Genomic DNA, 20,527 nt, shown 5'->3' with positions numbered 1-20,527 from the left:
ACTGGGCTGTGGGACACAAGCATTATGCTCAGTGATGACTGGATTGTGTGTGGCAGGAGAACCCAGGCTCTTTTCCTCCAGAAGACCACCAATGGCACTTCTTATAACACGTTTAGTTTAGGCTAGAGCCATACTTACTGATCCTAGCAGCACCTCATTCAGTGAAAGTCACTGCTGGCTGTGAAGGTAACAAAATACAGCCCAATCAATATTAAAAGCTTTTGTAACAGCACTGTTTACCAGTGCTCTTAACCTTTGTGTTGTAGAGCTTAAATTAACCTTAAGGTATGGTCATAACAAAATCATCTCCTATATGACATGCAAGGAAGCTGATTTTTGTAAAATTCTCTCATTTTTCTTCAGACTCAAAATACTGAGATATTTAGCATAATCTCTGGGTCAGCACCGTAGCTTACTGCCTCTTCTAATAACAGTGATTTGATAGGTTGTCGAGGGTAAAAAAGAAGAGGTAGGAGTGCAGTAGAGAACTAGCAGAAATAACAAAACCAGCAAAGAAAATTCAGACTGTGCTCTCTCTCCACCTCACTGTTTTCCTGTAATGCTTTTCCCTGCACCCTAATTGCTAAAGACAAGTGAATATCAAATCAGGCTACCCACAGCTGATCCTCTGTTCTCCAGGAACAGAACTATAGAGCCAAAAGTAGCAACATGTCTTCCAGTAGGCAAGCCTGGGTATTCATGGAAATTAAGTCCCAACAGTTCTGCTCAATGTACTTGCTGTGTGTGTCATTAATAAGTAGAGATCCAACCCAAAACACCAGGCTGAGGAGAAATTTGGATTTGCTTCTAACTTGGCCAGCTGGCTGTAATTATTCACCAGTTAGATTTGTAACTATGAAAGCTAATGAGAGAGTAATCATATCTCACAGTTCACAGCCGAAAGTCATTGTCTTCGGGACCTAATGAGGCTTTAAGCTCCCCCTTCTCATTGATTCCTCTCCCTCAAACTGTGGCTGCCACAGAATTTTGAAGGCCTCACTGACTTTAAATCTGTCCTCTAAGGGCAACACTTGGGTAGAGGTGTATTGAGAGGAAACATGCTTGAACCTCTTCAAGGAGACAAAGCTGATCTTCCTCCATCCCCTCCCACCACACCAAGATTTCTTGTCAGAGCAAAGAAACAGCAACTGGATGACTAAGTAATGATAATGACTGCTGCTGTGTGTACTACTGGGCTCCAATTATATTCTTCTTGGCTTCTAACCAGATTAAAAAAAAACCAAAACAAAACACAAACATTAGCCATTTAGAGAGGCAGGACTGGCCTATTACCATCAGTACAGGGCTCAGTCAAGATGCTCCTGGGTCACTGTCTCTACCCAGAAAGTCCAGACCCTTCACTGTGGTGGCTTGGAATGAAGTAAACAAAGATGTTGCCCATCAGGCCACAAGCTGCTCCCATGACCCTTTGTATCAAAAGTTCCTTATTCCAAAATACACAGCTCAACAGGCCTCATCCACCTCTGGAGGCCTGGGAGCACTGAAGTTTTCACATCCTATACTAACTGCCCTGTGTTGAACCGGCAGGAGCTATGAATCTATTAGCAGATTGGGAAGACATTAAGGAACATTTGAAACACACTGTCCCTTCCAGCATATCTGCCTCATCGACTCTCCATCTGTTCCCAAAAGTTCAATAGAAAAAATGAAAACTCCATCTTCCTGCTTTCTATAAACTCAATCTCACTGTTAACTGCTCTGGTTTCTGGCACAGTGCTGCACCATTTAAACCTCTTTTATAGTCCAAGATAGGCAGAGCTGGTGTGGAGCTGGTTGGAGTCAAAATGATATTCTGGACAATGCCCTCCTCTAGAAGACATCCTTCTCTCTCCATGGGGGAATTAGTGAAAGGAGGACTCGTTGCACCTGACAGCGGCCTGTCTGAGTAACCCTCAGCATGCACTTGAAGCAATGAATTCGGGAACTGAATAAGGCAGCAGCTATTGACCAGCGGGCCCTGGAAAATCTGGCCATCGGTGAGAACAGCAACTCTTTAGCAACCTCTGCAACAGTTCTCTGCATGCACGAAGGGCAGTTTTTCTCCTTTGCAGGAGAAACAGTTAGAGAGCCTTGTACCTAATTGGTAGCGTTTTCTGCACTTTGCCTCCCCCACCTATGACAGCAAAAGACATCATCAAGATTTCACCACTGTGCTTTCATAGACTTACTTTGTTTCCTGGTGCACTGGATAGGTATTTTTCCCCCCTCTGTGCCTTTGGTCCAGCTTGTCAGGCCTGGACCTGTTTGTCTCCACTGAGTGCCAGACACCTGGACTAAAGGTCTGAAGTGAATAGTTGATCTGCAGCATGCATTGCAGGTCACGTTAAAAACCAACACAATGCCTTAATTAGATCTTAAAAAGAACAAACGCAAAACAGCGTGGTATACGAGCACTTCTCTGCATTCCCATGAGCCTCCAACTAAAGGAAAAGTCAGATTACAGAAAAGCAAGTATTTTCTCTCATATAAAAAGGTCATGTAAAAAGAGCCATTTAGAGCCCCACCTAACCTGAAATGGGTGCTAAAGAGTAAGTCATTCTCCTCCAAACTCCTATATGGGCTATCCAAGCCCTGGTACTCAATGTTATGCACTCCTTGAAGCACACATGTGCCATGCCTTGATGTCACTTGACAGCTAGTAGGATCAAGCAGGCATCAGGGGTAATGGAAGAAGGAAAGGAGATGTCGTCACTTGGATGATGGCATAGGTCAGTGTACTGGGTCTGGCCAGGGAAAGGAGGGGGGAAGTGATAGAGCGACTTGGTGGGTACCTGGCATTTAGCCAAGGTCAAACCACCACAGTCAGCCACAGAGCAAGCACGAAGCACTGCGACTCCCAGGAATGTCTCTGAGAATCAAGACTTCTTGCATTGATCTGGAAACAGAGCATGTCACTGACTGCATCTTGCTGCCTGGAGGAGAACCAAGTACAACATTCCCTTTTCTCTAAATCAGTCAAACTGAGGGGAGGGAGCTTCCCTCCCTTTAGCAGCCAAAGCACAGGATGACATTCAGGCCTGGTGTAAAACAGCCCATCGCTAGAAGAGACCAAGTAATTGTGCCAGTTCAACAGCAGGGTCCATGTGATTTTGCTTATGAGGCAGCAGGAAGAGAATGACATAAAACTTGGCTTGATAAATCCCAAAAGTTTCTTCAACTTCCCCTCCAACAGCATGGATTTCATTCCTCAGAGAGTTCTAAAAAGTTCATAAAACTAATAACTAGTTCATAAAAGACAGAGTGCAGTCAGACTGACAAGCACCTCTGCATGTTCAGAATGCAAGAGACTGATGCAGCCTTACTGGAACAGCTGTGAAGGAGAGAGATATAAGCAATCCTTGAGAATCACAATGTCAGTATGGATGTGACTCCGGCATGGAAACAAACATCAGGTACAGTGTTATATGAGAAATGAGTTGACATGATCATACAGTGCTGAAATTTTAAGACCACTAGAGAATCTGCACAGAGGAAGGGAAAGGGAAGGGAAGAGACAGGAGAGACTGCTCCCCTGATGCTTTCAGCCTTTTCTGAAACAAAGAAAGAAGGAGCCCAAAAGAGTTGTATTTGCCATTTCTGGGATGCCAGAGGTTCAGTCTTCTGTAACTGCTGCTTTGACCTTTGCCTTCCTGACCACAAACAGGCTCTATATCAGACCCATCCTAATGGGAAAAAATGGTCTCAAGAGCTTGAGATGTGAGCCTCAGCTTTTATCATATCTGAGACTTCTGCTTCAATGAAGAGTTCTCAGAGGCTAGGGTGCTTCTGCCTCAGGCAAGTAAGAATATCAAACCTTATCTCAGAACTGTCAAGTCTCTTTCAACCCAGGACTTAATCTTAGACCAAACAGTACCAAAGACCCCACACCATCCTCTCTAAAGAAAACAAATCAGCTTCACCACTATTTGTAGCTGTCCTGTCTGCAGCTACCATAAATCTAGCCCAGCAGCCCACTGGGGATCAGACCTTACCTTATGTCATCAACTCCATAATTTCCCCCAAACCTTGATCCCAGTCAAACTGCTCCTGTCTGCTCTAAACCTACACCAAGTCACACATCCCAACACCCAGTTAAACCAAGCCAAATGGCCTCTTACAGATGAGGCTAAACACTTTAGTCCTTACCCTAAAACCTAACTGTCACTCCAATTCCAAAATCCCACTATCTCCATATGTTTCTGACCTAGACTGAGGCACAAAACATTTACTGGCACCAGCATCAAATTAAACAGAAAAGGACGTCACAAATTCAGATACTAAACAAGGAATACAACTGATGGTGGCAAAGGTGAATTTAATTCTTGCTGGGTCTATTATGTTTTATCTAATGCATCCATGATTCACCACAAAAATAGCACTTGGAGCTTGATCCTCTTTCAAGGACTGGAGCTCACCTACCAAAAAACCCCACATAATACAGTGGTGCTCTCACCAACATGTAGCTTTCTGCTGCACAACCCAGGTAGACTGCTACAAGGAAGAAAAACTCCTTCACTGCACGTGATAGAAAAAGATGCGATTTTGGTGCCCCGAGTCAGGATGAGGCCTCCCAGTGACATGCTCCTTCCCTTCTCCTTCAGGGTACTCACGCCAGCCAGCTGGCTGAACTCTTCAGGCCCAGCTTAGGAGGACAGGATTCTCTGACAGCAACTTCCACTCCCTCTTCTCTTCACATGCAACTGCTATGTAACAGCACATACCTACAAAAGTCAGAGGAAGAAAATGCTATTAGTGCCCCTAGTCCTGCTGTCCAACACAATTACCAAGAGGGCTGTACCAAAGCAATTGGGCATTCACAGAAATAACGTTGCTTTTAGATGAAGCAATTCCCTCTGCTTACCATGCAGGAAACATAGTATAAACAGCAGTCTGACCAGATTCACATCCTAGCATCCCCTATGTGAGAACCGACATTTACGGTTGTCTCCAGGGAAGGCTGAAAGCACATCCGTTTTCCTGCCTTTCTGCTAGAGATTCCCCCCCAAGCAGCAAGGACAGCTGAATAGCACAAATACTCACGTCTCCCTGCAATCTACAGTCTCTTTACTAATGTAAATCACTGCTGATTTCAGCTTAATTTAGTATACAGGTTTGCAAAATGCAAAAAAAGAAAAGCGAATACACTTCTTATGCAGCTATCCTTGATGCATGAATAGCCTTGTCCAACACAAAGCCTGGGCTGGGAGCTAGGGGTAACAGCAACCACGAAATGTAACACCCTGCTGTCAGGAATAAAAACCCTCAGAAGGAAGGGCAGGTAGTAGACACATACTAAGAAACATACGTCAGGTTGTCTTCGGACAAATTCCTTGATTAGGGTACACAACTAGACAGACAGCCACAGAGGCAGAATTCACAGAGAACAATTTTTTTTTTTTTTTTGCATGCATTGATGGCTACTAACTGTGACTATTTAACTCTAGTCCAATATTAAGTCTAGACGGTTAGATTTTACATTGATTTGATAGATGGCTGTGCAGCTTTATTGTTTCACTCAATAACATTAACAGCAGCTTGGCTTTAGTGAGCTGTCTTTGCAGTTTGATTTATAAGGTAAGTATTGACACCCCTCAACTTTAATCATGTCGTTTATCAGGCTGAACTAGTCAGCCAGTCACTCTAAGCTTCTTCTATACTGAGTGGAGAGAGGGGTTATTCCAGAGGGCAGCCCAGCCTCTCTCTACAGTGCCTTCTTCATACTTCTCTGTATCCAACAATTTTAAAAGAGAACTTGGGAGACAACTAGCAAAGTTTCATGCCTACGCCGGATGACTGAACAAATACTTATGTGTGTTTTATACAATCTCAGTGGGGGGTGGAGTCACATTTCTTTCAACAAGCAATGCAAGACCAGAACCTCCAAGGGCCTTGTACAACCAGCCATACAACCATGAGGCATAAACATGACATGGAGAAAATATAAGGTGAGGCTCAGAGGTAGAAACTCTCACAGAGTATCAGGGACCTTTCCTGGGAGCCATCTCAGAGCACGCTCACAAAGCTCCAATAATATGATATTTTCACAATCCCCAAGACTTCTTTTAAGACCCGCTAATATCCCAAACAATGAGCCTAGAAGAACCAGGCTAGTTTTTCTATAAAACTAGAATAGTCCTAGGAAAACAGAAGTTGAAACAGACTGTTCTGTCCAGGACAGTCTAGTAGTTTCTCCATCTCTGACAAGTAGAAAAGGGTCAGTGAAAGACACACATTTGAAAGGCTTATTGCTAGTACTGGGAAGAAAATTTCCTATAAAGTTGTCTAAGAGCATGCACCAAGAAAGAGTTAATATTCCAGTGGCAAGGTCAAGGCCCAGTTTTGCTGCAACACAAGAAGCTGACACGCTGGCATTAACTACAGTTTGCTTTCCCAACCTGCCCTGTCCTTGCAAGTTGGCAAAAGGCTGAAGCTGGCCAGAGTCCCAGCTACCAAAAGCTGCCCAAAGCAGAGAACTTGTTACTCATCACAAGGACTAAGACATAGGTTGAGAGGGGGAGTAGAGTAAATGGCATGAAAAGCAACTGATAGAAACTCGTTCAGTGCTGAGCGTTGTTACAAGTAAGGCTCTAGCCTGGCACGTAGCCAGGGAGAGCAGCAAGACACGGGAGCATGGATGCAGGTTATGGCTGCTCTGTGTCCCAATCTAGAAGAGATAGTTAAATATTCAAACTTTCTCATTGGAAATATGCCCCGCATTAGCTCCTAGAGGACCATAAGAAGCTATTTCTGGTGAAAAATCAATTCAGGATTCACTTTGGATGAATTTTGCGCCCACTGCTGTTAGTGACAAAACTTCCCTTCCTGTCAGTGGCAGCAAAATTAGGGCAGCTGACAGTGTCAGAGATGACAAATATTGCCAAAAAGTTTTCAATGTTTTTTAATTTAAATTTTGTTAGTCTTCAGCTGTGTTCTGACTTTATCTGCTGTTAGAGTTTGATTTCCACTGTAACAGAAAAGTCTGCTGAAAGAGTTTCCACTGAATAATGCAAAAGGTACTTGAACTCTTCCTGCACAAGCAGCCAGCACACCAGGCCCCTGATGGCGACTGTGACTGAACTGCTCAGTGAGCTACAAAAAGCAGCATATAACCAGATCAGTGTTCCCACCTAGAAACTTTGAATGAATGAAGCAGTGTAACAGAGGAGTGCTGAAATCAAGCAAACTGAGGAGAAAACAAAAAATCACCACAAACCCAGAAAAACCTCACCATGCTGCTGGTAAAGAGGTTTCCTGTGGGGTGGTTGGTTTGTTTTTAAGTAGGGGTTTCCCTAACTCTAAACACTCCTTGAGTTCAGAGTGTTCAGATCCACAGTCAAATAAATCACTGTGGCTTAGGGAAGACTGCAGTTTATGTAGTTCTGATGTATCAAGCTACAGCCTCAGTCTGTCCTGGTACACAAACCTGCCGTAAGGGGCTTTTCAGAACGACATGGGAAGGGAATAGCAGGAACAAGATGGGAATGAACCTAAAGTACAAAAGTACCAAGGTCCATGTTTTTACAGATGTTTCTAAAGGCTGCTCTGTTCATGCTGAGGGCTGATACAGTGACTGATAATACTACAGTAGTGCAGAATCTAGCTATCCAGCTCCTTCTCCCTTTCTCAGATCAACAGCCAGTAACCTGGCACTTGTTAAAAGGGCTGGACATGGGCCACACTCAAACCACATCCTCACAGAGAAAGGAATGCTGCCAAAAGCAAAAAGGAGAGGTGAGAAACAGGAGAAAATTCCCTGTCACAGGCAGTGGTCAGGCATGATCCAGCAAGATAAGTCTATGCGTACACTTGTGAGCCCCAGTAATGGCAGCTAGTCACAACTAACCCACTGTAGATGTGGACATCAGCTCAGCACGCTGCTGTTCTTGCATTAATTTTCCACACTTCACAGCTTGATCTCACACACAACCAAGCAGATGGCACAGCTTCCAGTACCCCCATAGGCAGCAACAGAAAACACTGTCCAAGTGATCTCACACCTGAACACGACAGGAGGGCAGCAGACACACACACAGCCTTGAGCTCAAGAACTGGAAGTGCCAAGCAAAAGAAACATAGGAGTTTCACATTGTTTTCGAGGTAAAAAGAGACAGTGGCTGACCCTGCTTGACTTCATCATGTTGTTTGTACAGCACCCTGTGCTTTGGGTGCTGAGCTGCAAAATCAAAGCAAGTACAACGGCAATGAAAACATAATCAAGCACATCAGTGTGGGGTCAGCTTTGCAATGGGAAAGCAAAGGGTTGGAAAGAAAAAAAAAAAACCAACCCCAAACTACTCAGATCTAAAGGCCATTTAGAAAACAACAACTTTAAGCATCTCAGTAAGACTAGCAGGATAAAAATATTATTATTTTGCCATTGTCCACATCAGAACAGGCAGCCCCTTTTCCAAGGAGTTTAAATGGACAAGACAGATGAAGGGGAAACAGATGCATGGACAAGAAGTGATTTGACCCGATCACGTAACACCAGGATCAGTGCCAGGAACAAACTGTAGCTCCCCCTTTCCTAGCACAATGTTCTTTTCACTGTTCTGTACTGCCTCTAAAGGCTGGAAATCGACACCCATCTTTTGAAGGTGTTCCCATTGAAAACTGCTTGTCACCATCCCACCTGCTGGAAGTTACCACTCCCCACAGTGCTGGCAGCGGAAGTGTCCATGTGAGCACTCCATAATCTGCAGAAGGCAGAATCCACCGAATTAAACTGAACAACCAGTGAAGATAAATTAAGCTCATCTATTTTTTCGATGCTGATCAGACAGTGCTCACGTACACTCTCCAGCTGGCAAAACTACCACTGAAGTCAACCATCAGCATCAGTACAGCAACAAGCAGCAGCATGGAAAGGAGGACAAGGGTCTCTGTCTTCAATCTGAGCAACTGTTTGCTAAATTGATGCTTGTCCTTGGTCTCAGATATGGTTACATTCTTCCACTCTGGAAGTCATAAGACTTGAGGTTCAGACAAGAAGAGCTATCAATAGATCTTTAAAAAAATTTCTTATCTGAGCCACTCTGTCATGTGAGTTCTAGTTTAGTAAGTATCAAATACAACAAAAATGCCATCCTCAGCTAGTGCAGCAAAGATCAGATTCTGGTAACATTTTTGCTAATTACAATTAATAATAGTACTGAGAATCAGCCTGCTATTGATAAGCCATCTCTAACGTTATAGGCTTTTGGATAGTCTATTAGATTTCACCACACAAATTGTCTGTATGTGATCTATATGGACTGCTTAGGGACAGATAGCCAGAGTTCAGCCTCTGTCTATGGACTGGAAGAACTCAGAGTATTGCTATGGGCCAACAGGAAGAGTGAAGACAACAGTGATGCTGTTACTAATATACATGCCAGGCCAAATCCTGCAAAAGCATGTGATTCCCAGTGAAGTCAACAGAAGAGGCACAAGTAGGGTAGATCTTTATCTCTAAAAACTGGTTTAGATTTTCTCCAATATAAAAATGAACTCTTCTGACAGACCTTTCATCTTAGGAGCTTATGTAAACCAGTGGCTTTCCTCACCCACTGCTCAACAAACATGACCCATATAGTATATGATCTCCAAATGCAAATTCCTCACACGGACTACTTGGGTTCAACTCTGTTGAGAAAACACTGTTAGCACATAACAGATTAACTCAAGCTGCCTTCTCAGAAGAAGCAACTCTTGGCTGCTGCTGAAATTCCTCTTTCAGATGACCAAAAGTCTCCTTTTACCTGCCCAAATGAGTCAGCAAAATCCATTTCACCTCTTCTCCAATGCAGTGCAGGCAACATACTGCTTCACAGCACAGGCAGCACACCCTGTCTGGCAGCAGTGCCAGCCTGGTGCAAAGCACCCCTCTCTGCTCGAGTGCGGATGTCTTTCTGGTTGGGCATACCAGCAGGCAGCATGCCAACAGCACTTTGCAGAGAAGGACTGCGCAGTAGCAGCTAATATATACCAGTAAGGAATACAATAATGCAGCCTTCCCAAAAACTAAACACATAGTCATGCAGGAAGCTGGAAAGAATGGTCGGTGATAGCTCTCAGTGTAACACAGAGTTTAAGAACACATCTTCACACAAAGGGAGAGGAGAAGGGGATTTCTACGGAGGGGGTATCCCAGTTTCTCAATTCTGCATCTCCATCTCAAAGCTGAGGACAGGAATAAACAGAAAACACATTCACTGCAAAATAAAGGAACAAAGTCATGGTACATCTTCACAACAATCACAGAGAACGAAGATCAACACTTATAGATCAACACTGATCTCCTCTCAGATTTCATCCTTAAGATGTAATTTCAGCAATGTGCAGTTGCTTACCCCTACAATGCATTGGTTACCTCTTGAAAGGAGAAAAAAAAAGTTGTCATCAACATGTAAAGGATGAACAGAAAGAACAACACTGTGACACCAGAGTTTCAGGCACATTCTCACTTTGTTGCCATTTTCCATTAGCTAATATTGTCAGCTCCACAGAGGTGAGATATGATTTACCCCAGAGTAATACCATCCCGATATAGAGGTTACTCTCGACTGACCCCAACCTAAGTGAGATTAGAGTTAACCCCTCCCCTTCCCACCTCTTTCATCACCTCTATATTTAACCGCAGATTAACTCATTTCCTCTTTCCACATGTGAGATTAAAGTGCACCAAGTGCTGTCAACTCAAGCAGAGCCTCAATGCATCCTCATGTAAATCACCACTCAGTACATGTATTAAAGCATGTCAAGGAGGAGAACAAGTCACACGCTTCATATTCACAAAACTAAACACTTGCTTCTTGAGAAGTAAAACTGGCAGGCAGCCCAGGCCCCAAAACAGTAGGAGATACCTCCAATTCTAATCTTCCCTTCTCTGTTATATAAATTTTAAAGACGTAAGAAGTGCCACTATTTACCAATGTGTTTGAATGAAATGTGGGTCAGTGACCAAGGCAAAGGGTCAAACACAGAGTGACTTGGCCTCTGGGCAGAGTGTTGATTACACTTCTCTAGGAGGAAACAATAGCCCCTCATTCTAGCAAGTGGGGGAAAATAACGCAACAAAATCTCACTGAGGTCAAGCTCACCATGTTTGGTTCAGAAAGGCTGAGCACTGTATAACTGCCTAGGAAAAAGAAACCACATCAGGAAACAGGGAGAAAAAAGAGAAGGCAGTAAATGATTTCCCCACCCTGTGCAGTATCACTCACGAAGGGCTTTGTACCAAAGATGAAAATGCTGCAGTCAGAGAGAGAGGTACTTACTCCACATGTGGAGGGGGGTGGCAGCCACAGCTCCAGGGGATGCAGAGATCCCACCCTTGCTGGGTCACAGCACCACCGCGCTCTGACCCTGGCCATAGCCAGCACCCAGTACTCCTGTGGAAGGCAGGAGCCTTTCCTCTTGCGTCCTCCATTTGCATCTCAAGAACACTGTGCAAGGAGGACAGTATTTTATTTCTACCTGACCACTCTGCAAATCACTTGGAGCCCTAAGGTATAAGATCTTTATCACAGCTTGAGGCAAACATTAAGTGGCAGTAAATAAACCTGGGACTTTAAATCCAGCCACATGAGTTAACTCCATGGTGAATATAATTTTTCACAGCTAACAACTATGGTAATGAATTTTACCTCAATGAACACAGAAAGGGTGAAGCATGCAAAATTCAGAACAGGAGTAAGTTTTTTGCCTTAGATTTTATATCAATAATCCTTTAAAGTACAAGCACTTATTTTCCTCATCTCCCTAATGCTAAAATCTCTCTTGTTATAACACCTCAAGGGACGAGGAGTGTTATAACACTTCAAGGGACTTAATTTTCAGAGGCTGCAATAGCGGGCCTCAGTATTTCTGCCAAGAATAATTGAAAACCAATGCGGACAGCGAGCGGGGAAACACACAGAAGAGCCATTGGCATTTGCTTCAGCAGAACAGCTGAAATAAGTCGTCAATTCCCCTTACTGTAGCCTCCAACGGTACTGCCTGGCAAAGGGAGCTATTAAAGGAAAGAAAATGCTTACAACAAGCTTATGACACATCTCAAAAGCAATCACTGTGTCTCCATTACTCAGAAAACTCTGGAACGACAAACATATGGAAATGAGAAAAGGAACAGTGGAATGACATAAAGAGGGTTTGGCGGTAGATTGCAGGAGCAATGGGGCATGTCAGGCAGATGTACCATTGCCAGAGCAGAATCTGATCTAACACAGAGATTGCATTGCCTGTGAACGAAATCACAACATGCTGGACAGACACAACTGTTATGATTAGTGCTGCTGTGCATATACCAGAAGAGAGATGATCATACACCAAAATATAGAGAACAAAGGGCAAACTGGCTGAATTCTCCCATGAAAAGAAAGATCTACTCTGCAGAGATCAATAACTGCTAAGGTGGTGGTGATTCTCTTTCAGCTCAGGCATTCCCAGAGGGTTATAAATAGGTTGCAATGATTTGCAAACATCTTCCATTTATTTATGTGCAGATGTTGGGTGGAAGGTGTCCTGAAATATTTTTTTCTGGAAGTATGAAGTCACTATATAAAATTTATGACAAACTTACAACACATCTAAAAATCAATAGCAGGCTTCCAGTGATTTGAGAAACTGTGAAATGCTGAACAGATGGAAATGAGAAAAGGAACGGTGCGCTGCATGGGGTCACCATCGGCTCACAGAAAAGCTGACACAGGCATACTGTCCAGGAGCTGTGTAACTGATGTGAAATGCCCCTCTGTGTTCTCTGTACATTAGCTCCACGTCACGATGAAACTGCAAGCGTGTCTCACAGAAGCAAGTAGCATTGCTTGCTTCTGTCCCTGTCTGTGCACATGCTTACACACACCCCCCCACATTTGCATATGTGCCTATTTTATTTTTCCACTGAGACTTTATAAATGGAGTTCTCCTTCTCTTTGTTACTCTTCTAATTCAGAAATTAGACTCACACCCTCAAAGACACGATCTGTTCTTGGCAAAACAAAGGGCAAATGCAAAGGCTCTGAATCAGGACTACAGGAAAAGAAAAATGCTTCCTGTTCTAAAGAACAAATTCATGTTTCTTATTTCTTTAAACCTCATGTTGTTTTGATGCCTTTATACACAGCAGAAGAAAAGAAAATTGATTATAATCACGATGAGAAAAATTCTCATGGGATTCCCTGCCAACTCTGTATTTTGTGCCTGAACACTGTAAGTGACAAAGCAGCTGGCAAAGTTACATCAGGTATGATTGCATCCTTAAAATGGTGAAAACATCTCACTAAGAAACATCTCCTGCTCAGACAGCCTTTCTAGGAGTCTAAAACCAATTAAACAGCAGCCCTCAGAGGATCAGTGTTTGGGCCAGAGGATGCTAAATTACAACTACCACACACTGCAGGGTACTACTATGGGATGCTGAAGGGGGGATCACAGGAGGCAGTTTCAAGGCTGCTATGGTTGCTGCTAGACTATGCAGCAACCTGCCTACGGTGGTAGGGCCCCACAAACATGATTTAAGACAATTCCTGCTTGTCTCAAGCACAGGAGAAGAGTAATGGAAGAAACAGCTCTTGACCAGATACATAGAAGCTGTTAAAAGTCCTGGAGACCACATTGTTACCTGGACTGGGATTCATAATGCTCCAGACAACAGCCACAGAAGAATTAGGCAAACTCTTGGAGCAGCTGCCCAGAAAATCTGACTCGCTAACCAATGCATAATTCAATAATACTGAGGAACCTTGAAAGATTAGACAACTGAATCAAATCAATGCTTAAGAGACTAAAGATGACAAACATTCATTGAGGTTACACTGAAAGATTATAGTATTTATCTGGAAAAGATAGAGGGACAGAAGAAAAGCTGGTTGATTGAAGGCTGCAAGTGAAGTAATGAATGAATAATTGAGAAGTAATTTTGGGATGTGCCATTTTATCTTGCTCCATGCTATACAAATGCAGTAAATGTAATACATATTCCTTTATAAAAATAGTTTTTAAAAGGTGGCATAAAAGCAGCCTGAAGAATTTATGGTCACAGGGCATGGAGGGAATACTGTAGAGAAATAGCTTTACTGGCTTTCAAAAAGCATTAGACAATTATATTAACATGAATAATACCTACAGCTGGGAGAGCTACACAAAGAGTTACAAGGATAATCAGCCCAAAGGCTTCACTCTCTTCCATTTGCAGTCCCATACTTGTGCCTTCAGGCAGGGTCTGCCCTTTCTGAGTCATTGTTGGAATTAAAAAGGCTGTAAAATTCCTATTTGGCCCTTACATGGTCTTGTGTGTGACAGGCGCCCAAATCGTGGGGGAGCATTGCTTCAAGTTCTCATCAGAAGTTCCGGGTTGCGCCAATGCCGCTGAGCAAGCCTACAGTTTTGTCTGGTACAATGAGGTATTTCTATTACTCTAGCAAGCTGGAAAGCTTATAAGCACAGCAGCAAGTTGCTTACTTTAGCTCAAGAGTCCTTCTCTCCCTGAAGTCTGCCCCAGCTGTGACTCAGTCTGCTCCTATGAATGAAGATAAGCACCAAAAAACTCCATCTTTGGTCTTCATACTCAGACCACCACAAAATGCACAAACTTTGACAGAGATTCATTTCTCATTAAGTGGCTTTAAAAGCCACCCTATTGTCAACAAAGCACCGGTGCTAAAATACCAGATTTTTAACATCCACTGTTCCAGTAACTGAAATAGTTCCAAAATGTCACTACAAAAATACTGAAGTCTTCTCACATAGCTCTAGTCAAGTAATAATATTCAGTCTTTAACCAAAAATCTCCTGGGGGATTCTCCAAGCTTGAACCTATCCTGAATTGCCCACAGTCACTTATGGAGCTGCCCTAAACCATATAAAATCTCCCAGTCAGTTAAGAATGGGCACAGCACAAAGTGCCACCTCCCCATTTGATACACTCTTGGTCACTGCAAACCTAGTATGGTGTTGTCAGCTCTTACAATGTGTGATGCTTTCATAAAGCCTCACCTGATGGAAACAGAAGATTGCATGAGAATCTTAGTTTTCATCTAAAATAAATAAAAAACCAACCCACCCCCAAAATAAAATCGAGGAGTTACTGACACTCACAATAAAGCAAAAAACTTGAAGAACCAGAAAGGATCAGAACCAGAAGGCAAATAAAAGTCATTCTAACATACATTCTTACATGACAAACAAAACCCACCCCCTCATGATTCTTCAAGTGAAATCACTTAATTTGGGGTAGGGGGAGCCACATGCCGGTTCAAGAACATTTGCAGTGGCAATACCATGAACATAAACCACGTGACTTCACACCATCCTCCAGGCATTCTCTCTTGGTCAACACAGATCCTATTTCAATGTAAAGGCCTACAATATCAAAGGACAAGGGAGGGGAGAGTCATAAAATAAGAAGCTGAAATGCTGCCGAGCAGAATGATTTTTCTAAATACTTGGTGACATTTCTCAGGAGCCACTGCCTCCCTCTGATCATCACATGAGTGCTCTGGGTGCAGGACCATGCTGTGCTCAGTTAAGGATCACACAGCAGAGCTCAGTTGCTTCCACCTGTGCAGAGACCCAGAGCAGCAAGCATCTCAGACTGCCACTACATCCTGCAAGGTGTCAGGCATAGCTAGAAAAAGCCAAACCTGAATAAAATCAGAGGTTTTCTTCAGTCTCAGTCTCTTAGCATTGAAGCCTAATATGTCCAGTAATCCCAAAAGCTCAAGAGAAGGGAGAGTTGAATCTCAAAGAGGACATTGCTTTCCCATCTGTCTTCCATGAACATACTTGATGGGAAGTTCTGTCCTCCTCCCCTGGTGTAGGAGGATCTGCCTCAAGTCAGCCAGGACTTGAGAAACATGAGAATGGGGTGTTGAGCTCAGCAAAAAGGTGACATAAGAGTCAAAGCAAATAGCTCTCATTGGGTCCAACTCCTTTCACAGTTTACTCTGCAGCAGGCATTTGATCCTGCCTCCCAGGAGGACTTCCCTCCCTGTGAAGTCAGGGTACACTAACCAATTGCAAGTCAAATGCAGATTGAATGCAGAAGGCCCAGCCATGCCAACTCTTGTGCTTTGACTGTGATTCCCACGATAGCTGGTATTTTTCTGTGAAGTCTGAGCTGCTCATGCAGTAACCAGGAATCTTAGGTTTCAACAAAAAAATAATAACATTCTGGGAATGCCCGCTTCGCACAACACTGGGCTATGCAGCAATAGGTGAGCAAGCCCTGAGTTAGCTGCTACCTAGCTATGTCAGTACTATGCTCCCAGGCACAAGGCAGGCTGCTCCAGGTCTCCAAGTGAGATCAATTAAGCGTTCATGTGGGTATTTCCACTACAAATAAACACGAGGCTCGGGGTGTTTACTTCTCACATTCCTAAAGACTGACTTCCCTTTAGAGGCCCTATTTATTGCCTCTGAAGGCCCAGGCTGTCAGTGTCATCCTCCAGCGCCAATAACTACCTGCACTTTCTGCAAAAGCAAGCACTGTACTTCCACTGCAGAAGAGCTGTAATGGCTCCATCACCTTGCAGAGTAGGTATAGCCATCCTTAAAGGGCTATTTTTCTTTTGTTTTCTTTTGTGTTGTTTTTGTGTTCCTTTTAAATTAAGGAACTTCAGCCCTCTTTGTGACTACAGAAAGTAAGTTTAAAAAACATTATCAAAGTTCAGAAGGAAATAAAAATCACAATGACAGAGAAAGATCCTGGTACTATTTAAAAATCCAAGCACCTCCTAACAGATTAATAACAACCACCTTGTCATTGCACTGAAAGTCCTTCTATTCATTGGGATTCTATCAAAATGCAGAGGCAGATACACTTTGTAGCTAAATACCCTATGAGATGTGAGATATATAATGGTAATCCAGTGAAGAATGGAGCACACCTGCTCAGGTTGTGCAGAACATCTCCCAGAATGTCTCTACAGAAAGAGCACTAACAACAACATCAGTGTTTCCTTATCCTGCACTGGTAGTATGTTGGGTTCTCGCATTTTAGAGGTGTAACTCAGGATGGTGAAAGGGTAGCACAACAGTATGACCTATGTGTTCTTTGTACCTACTCCAAGAGGTCACTTGCCAGAATAGATGCTACCCATGAACCTGAATAACTGGCCTGTTCTTGTATTTCCCGTGAGATGCTATTAAAGTATTCATATCTGTGAACCAGCCAAGCTTTGATTACTCTCCTCTTGTTTACAGCTTTGCATAAAATGCAAGCCATCAATTCAAGTAGTTTTCCAAATTCTGTAAGCATACTAAACTTTCAGAACTAATCCTATAAACTAGGTTCTCTGGGTTTTCAAAGCTTCCCTAATATGGTCTTTAAATATCTGAGAGATGAGGACATCTCACAAATACTCAAATGAACTATAAACTCTTCAGACTTATTAAAAAAAAGTCAGAGACAAAAGATATGGCAAATTACAAATTGGTGCCAAGAGACAACTAAGCTATGTGTTTGACAAGAGCAGGAAAGATGTCTAGGATAGCACAGGCAGAACAGTCAAATATGGTTGCAGAATTTCATAAGGGAGGAAGGATACTGTTTTTAAGGCTAACAGAAAAATATTCAGTACTCTTGTGTTTTGTAAAAAGGTTCTGAGGTGACATTGCTCCATTTTTCCATCTTTAAAAGCAAGAAAATTTATTAAAATCTGAGAAGCACATGAGTAACTTATCTGGCATTAGACTTCCAGATCAAACTCAGCTTGTTTCTTATTCAGTGCTGCATAAAATTCTAGCTACTCTTACTGATGTCTTTGCAAATGTTTATATGTTTAATCCAAGTCAAAACTTTCAACCTGAGACAGTGCTGCCATTTAGGAGACTACATCTCAGTTAGATGAATTCTCTATTAACCCTGCACCAGATCTTGTGCAGACCCTCTTCCCCTTCAGACCTAAGGACTGAAATTTATACCTAGACTCCTTTGACTTCATGGAATTTCATAGGCTAGACCAAATCAGTGCTGTGGAGAAACAAGCGTACTAATAGAAAAAAGATAAACTCTCTTCTCCTTTCTTTCACCTCTTTCATCATCTATCACACTCGTGGTTTTTTCACAAAGGTGGGAAATTTAGCAGACACTCCCCATGTAAGCAGCTTGCTTGTCCTAGTCAAGGGGCTGCTAAGCAGAGTCTGGACCTACATTCCGAAACGGAAAATGCTTTCACTCAAGCAGACAATTTCCTCTGGATGGTAAGGGCTACAAAGACCTTTTGAACATGACTTCATAGTAGAAGTGACCCATGTTTCAGAAGACCAGTAACTCAGTTGCTTTGTATTTGGCTATAACATGATAAGAAATATTTTTTCCCATCCATCCATTCAGATAATAAAGGGCTTTGCTTTATTATAACACAGCTGGGCTAGCTGTAATGATGCCGGGCCAAAACATTTTCAACAAGTTGTTCAAACCTTATTAGTTTTGTCCTAAAAAAAACAAGGTACTCACTTGTCTTGGAGTTTACCATCTAAACAGATGTTCAAACACTAACAAAGACATGCAACGTCCGTTAGCTAAGCTGCCAGGATCTTAGAAACTTCCATTACATTGTACTCCTGTTCTCAGCAAGCGCAAGCCAGCATTGTTCCACCACATTTCCCTGTAATCAGAGCAGAGCTGCTCCTGGCATGAGAGGACTGGAATGAGTTAGGAAGATATCCCCAGTCCAAAGATCAATATCAAGAGGCACGCTGCATTACAGACTCAGTTCTTTGTTTCTTGACCGCTAAAATCTGCGAGGCCTGTACACAGGGAAGGTGACTGTGCTTAACTGTTGTACAGTCATTTGTAACGCATGCTCATGGCCAACATATTTTACTCCTGAAACATGTTCAAACCATAGAAGGAGAACTATTTCATTCTGAACTCTCCATAGCTCACATATGGTATAGAAGCTCCCAGCTATGTTATGTGTCAAGAAAAGCTGAAAAACTTTCACAATAATTATTAAAAATTTTCTCCTAATTTCCTACATTTTATTGAGCCAGACACTTCTTGTGTTTTTTAAAGTAGAGCTCCACAGAATAGTCTAGGGAGGCTTTCTAACAGTTAGAAGTATGCACTGCTTAAACCATCAAGGCAAATCCACGACATGAAGGTAACTATATGAACAGTCTCTGTCTGTTGAGCCTTAGCCTCACCCCAAAGTCACTTCCACACTAGAAGAATTTTTTAGCCAGGCCCACAGCTTTCCACAGCTCTGAGCCAGCAATCATCATACCTCTCTGTCTTGGTTATGATAAACCTTTTACACTCAGGAGATCAGCCTGGCATACTCTATGGCAAAACACCCATTGATTTCAAGGCAGCAATAAAACAGCAGCTCTTTGTTTAACAGGAATAAGACCAGGACCCTTGAAATAGGATGGAGCTGATGAAGGGAAAGCAGATCTGCTGAGGTACTGTTATGAAGTATGATCCATAACTAACTTTACCAAGGTTGTGTCAGTGCAGTTATACCCATGCACTGGGATCCTGCTGTTTCATTTTAGAGAATGAGGAAGGTGGAGTGACCTGTGTCTAGAAGGTGCAGTTTTTCCATAACCTACATCCACCATATGCATACGTTTCCATCACAGTGTACCAGTGATATGTTCTTCACGTGGACCTCACCTGACTTCTTGTACAAATTAATCCTCTCTTGCTTTGTTATCAGAAAATTGTCATGCAGTAACAAGGAAAGAGGAATGATATATGTGCTCTGTGAAGAGGTGGGTGACTAAAGATATTTTAATGCAGTTTAGATTACATATCTGAGAGCAAGTTATCTCAGTTGTACAGAATGAGATCTTCCATAGAAGACTGACTGATTTTCTGAGGTCACTGGTACACGTATTTCCTGGAAGGAGACAGAATTCTGCAATGCAAAGAAATTCTACTCTAGTAACTTTTGTGAACCAAATTTGGATGTATACCCATTTTATCCCTGTCATTTGCATAATTCATAGGAACGTATTCAGGAAGCCTAACCCCAGATAAGTAAAAGGTCAAATTCTAATTTACGGCTTTCAGAAGTCAAAAGTCCATATATAGAAGATGATACAACAGATTTGATATGGGTAACTAAATAGTATCTGCAGCTAATTAGCTAGCAGCATTTGAGATGTTTCCTGTGACACCTTTAAGGAAACAAACAAGACTGGAACAGTTGACATTTTATCTTCATACATAACTGAATTGTATTACAAATCAGAGACCTCTGTATGAGCAGAAAAGCAGCACTGGCCCTAACAGCACCAGGAAGTTCCAACAGCACTCTGCGTTCCACAAAACACTGCAGCAGCTCTTCTGAAACAGGAGCCTAAACTCATTTTCATCTTCTGTCAAATCTTACTGTTTCATTGTGTTACACAGAGAACTGTCTTAGGGGTTCAATCCAGAGGTAGGTCTGTCACCACCACAGGCTGGCCTCAAGCAGGTGGGAGACAAGGCATCTCCTTGGGGGTTCACAGCTTTTCCACTCTCCATTTGCCATTCAAAACTATGCGCTTTCCTAACACCAGGGTTCCTCTTTAGCCCAGACTGAGTAGGATGTAT

The 20,527-nt window shown here is 42.7% G+C and overlaps 1 protein-coding gene across 10 annotated transcripts in view; it reads right to left on the bottom strand.

Annotated features, from left to right (window-relative positions):
* The window catches only part of SORBS1 (sorbin and SH3 domain containing 1), a 173,487-nt gene that overhangs the window by 85,421 nt on the left and 67,539 nt on the right, over positions 1 to 20,527 (bottom strand). For 6 of the 10 annotated variants that reach the window (XM_074830696.1, XM_074830711.1, XM_074830714.1 and 3 more), the window contains one exon: positions 4,611 to 4,721. The exons of 1 other annotated variant lie outside the window; for it this stretch is intronic. The gene's annotated coding sequence lies outside the window, so the exon portion shown is untranslated. Of the gene's footprint in view, positions 1 to 138; positions 179 to 4,453; positions 4,526 to 4,610; positions 4,722 to 20,527 lie in introns of those variants that run through there. 3 more of the 10 variants (XM_074830699.1, XM_074830712.1, XM_074830700.1) reach the window with 2 other exon arrangements.

Source organism: Strix aluco, chromosome 7, assembly GCF_031877795.1.
Source record: "Strix aluco isolate bStrAlu1 chromosome 7, bStrAlu1.hap1, whole genome shotgun sequence".
Lineage (NCBI taxonomy): Eukaryota > Metazoa > Chordata > Aves > Strigiformes > Strigidae > Strix > Strix aluco.
The sequence above is the reverse complement of the archived record's forward strand: the minus strand, read 5'-3'. Positions and strand labels throughout refer to the sequence as shown.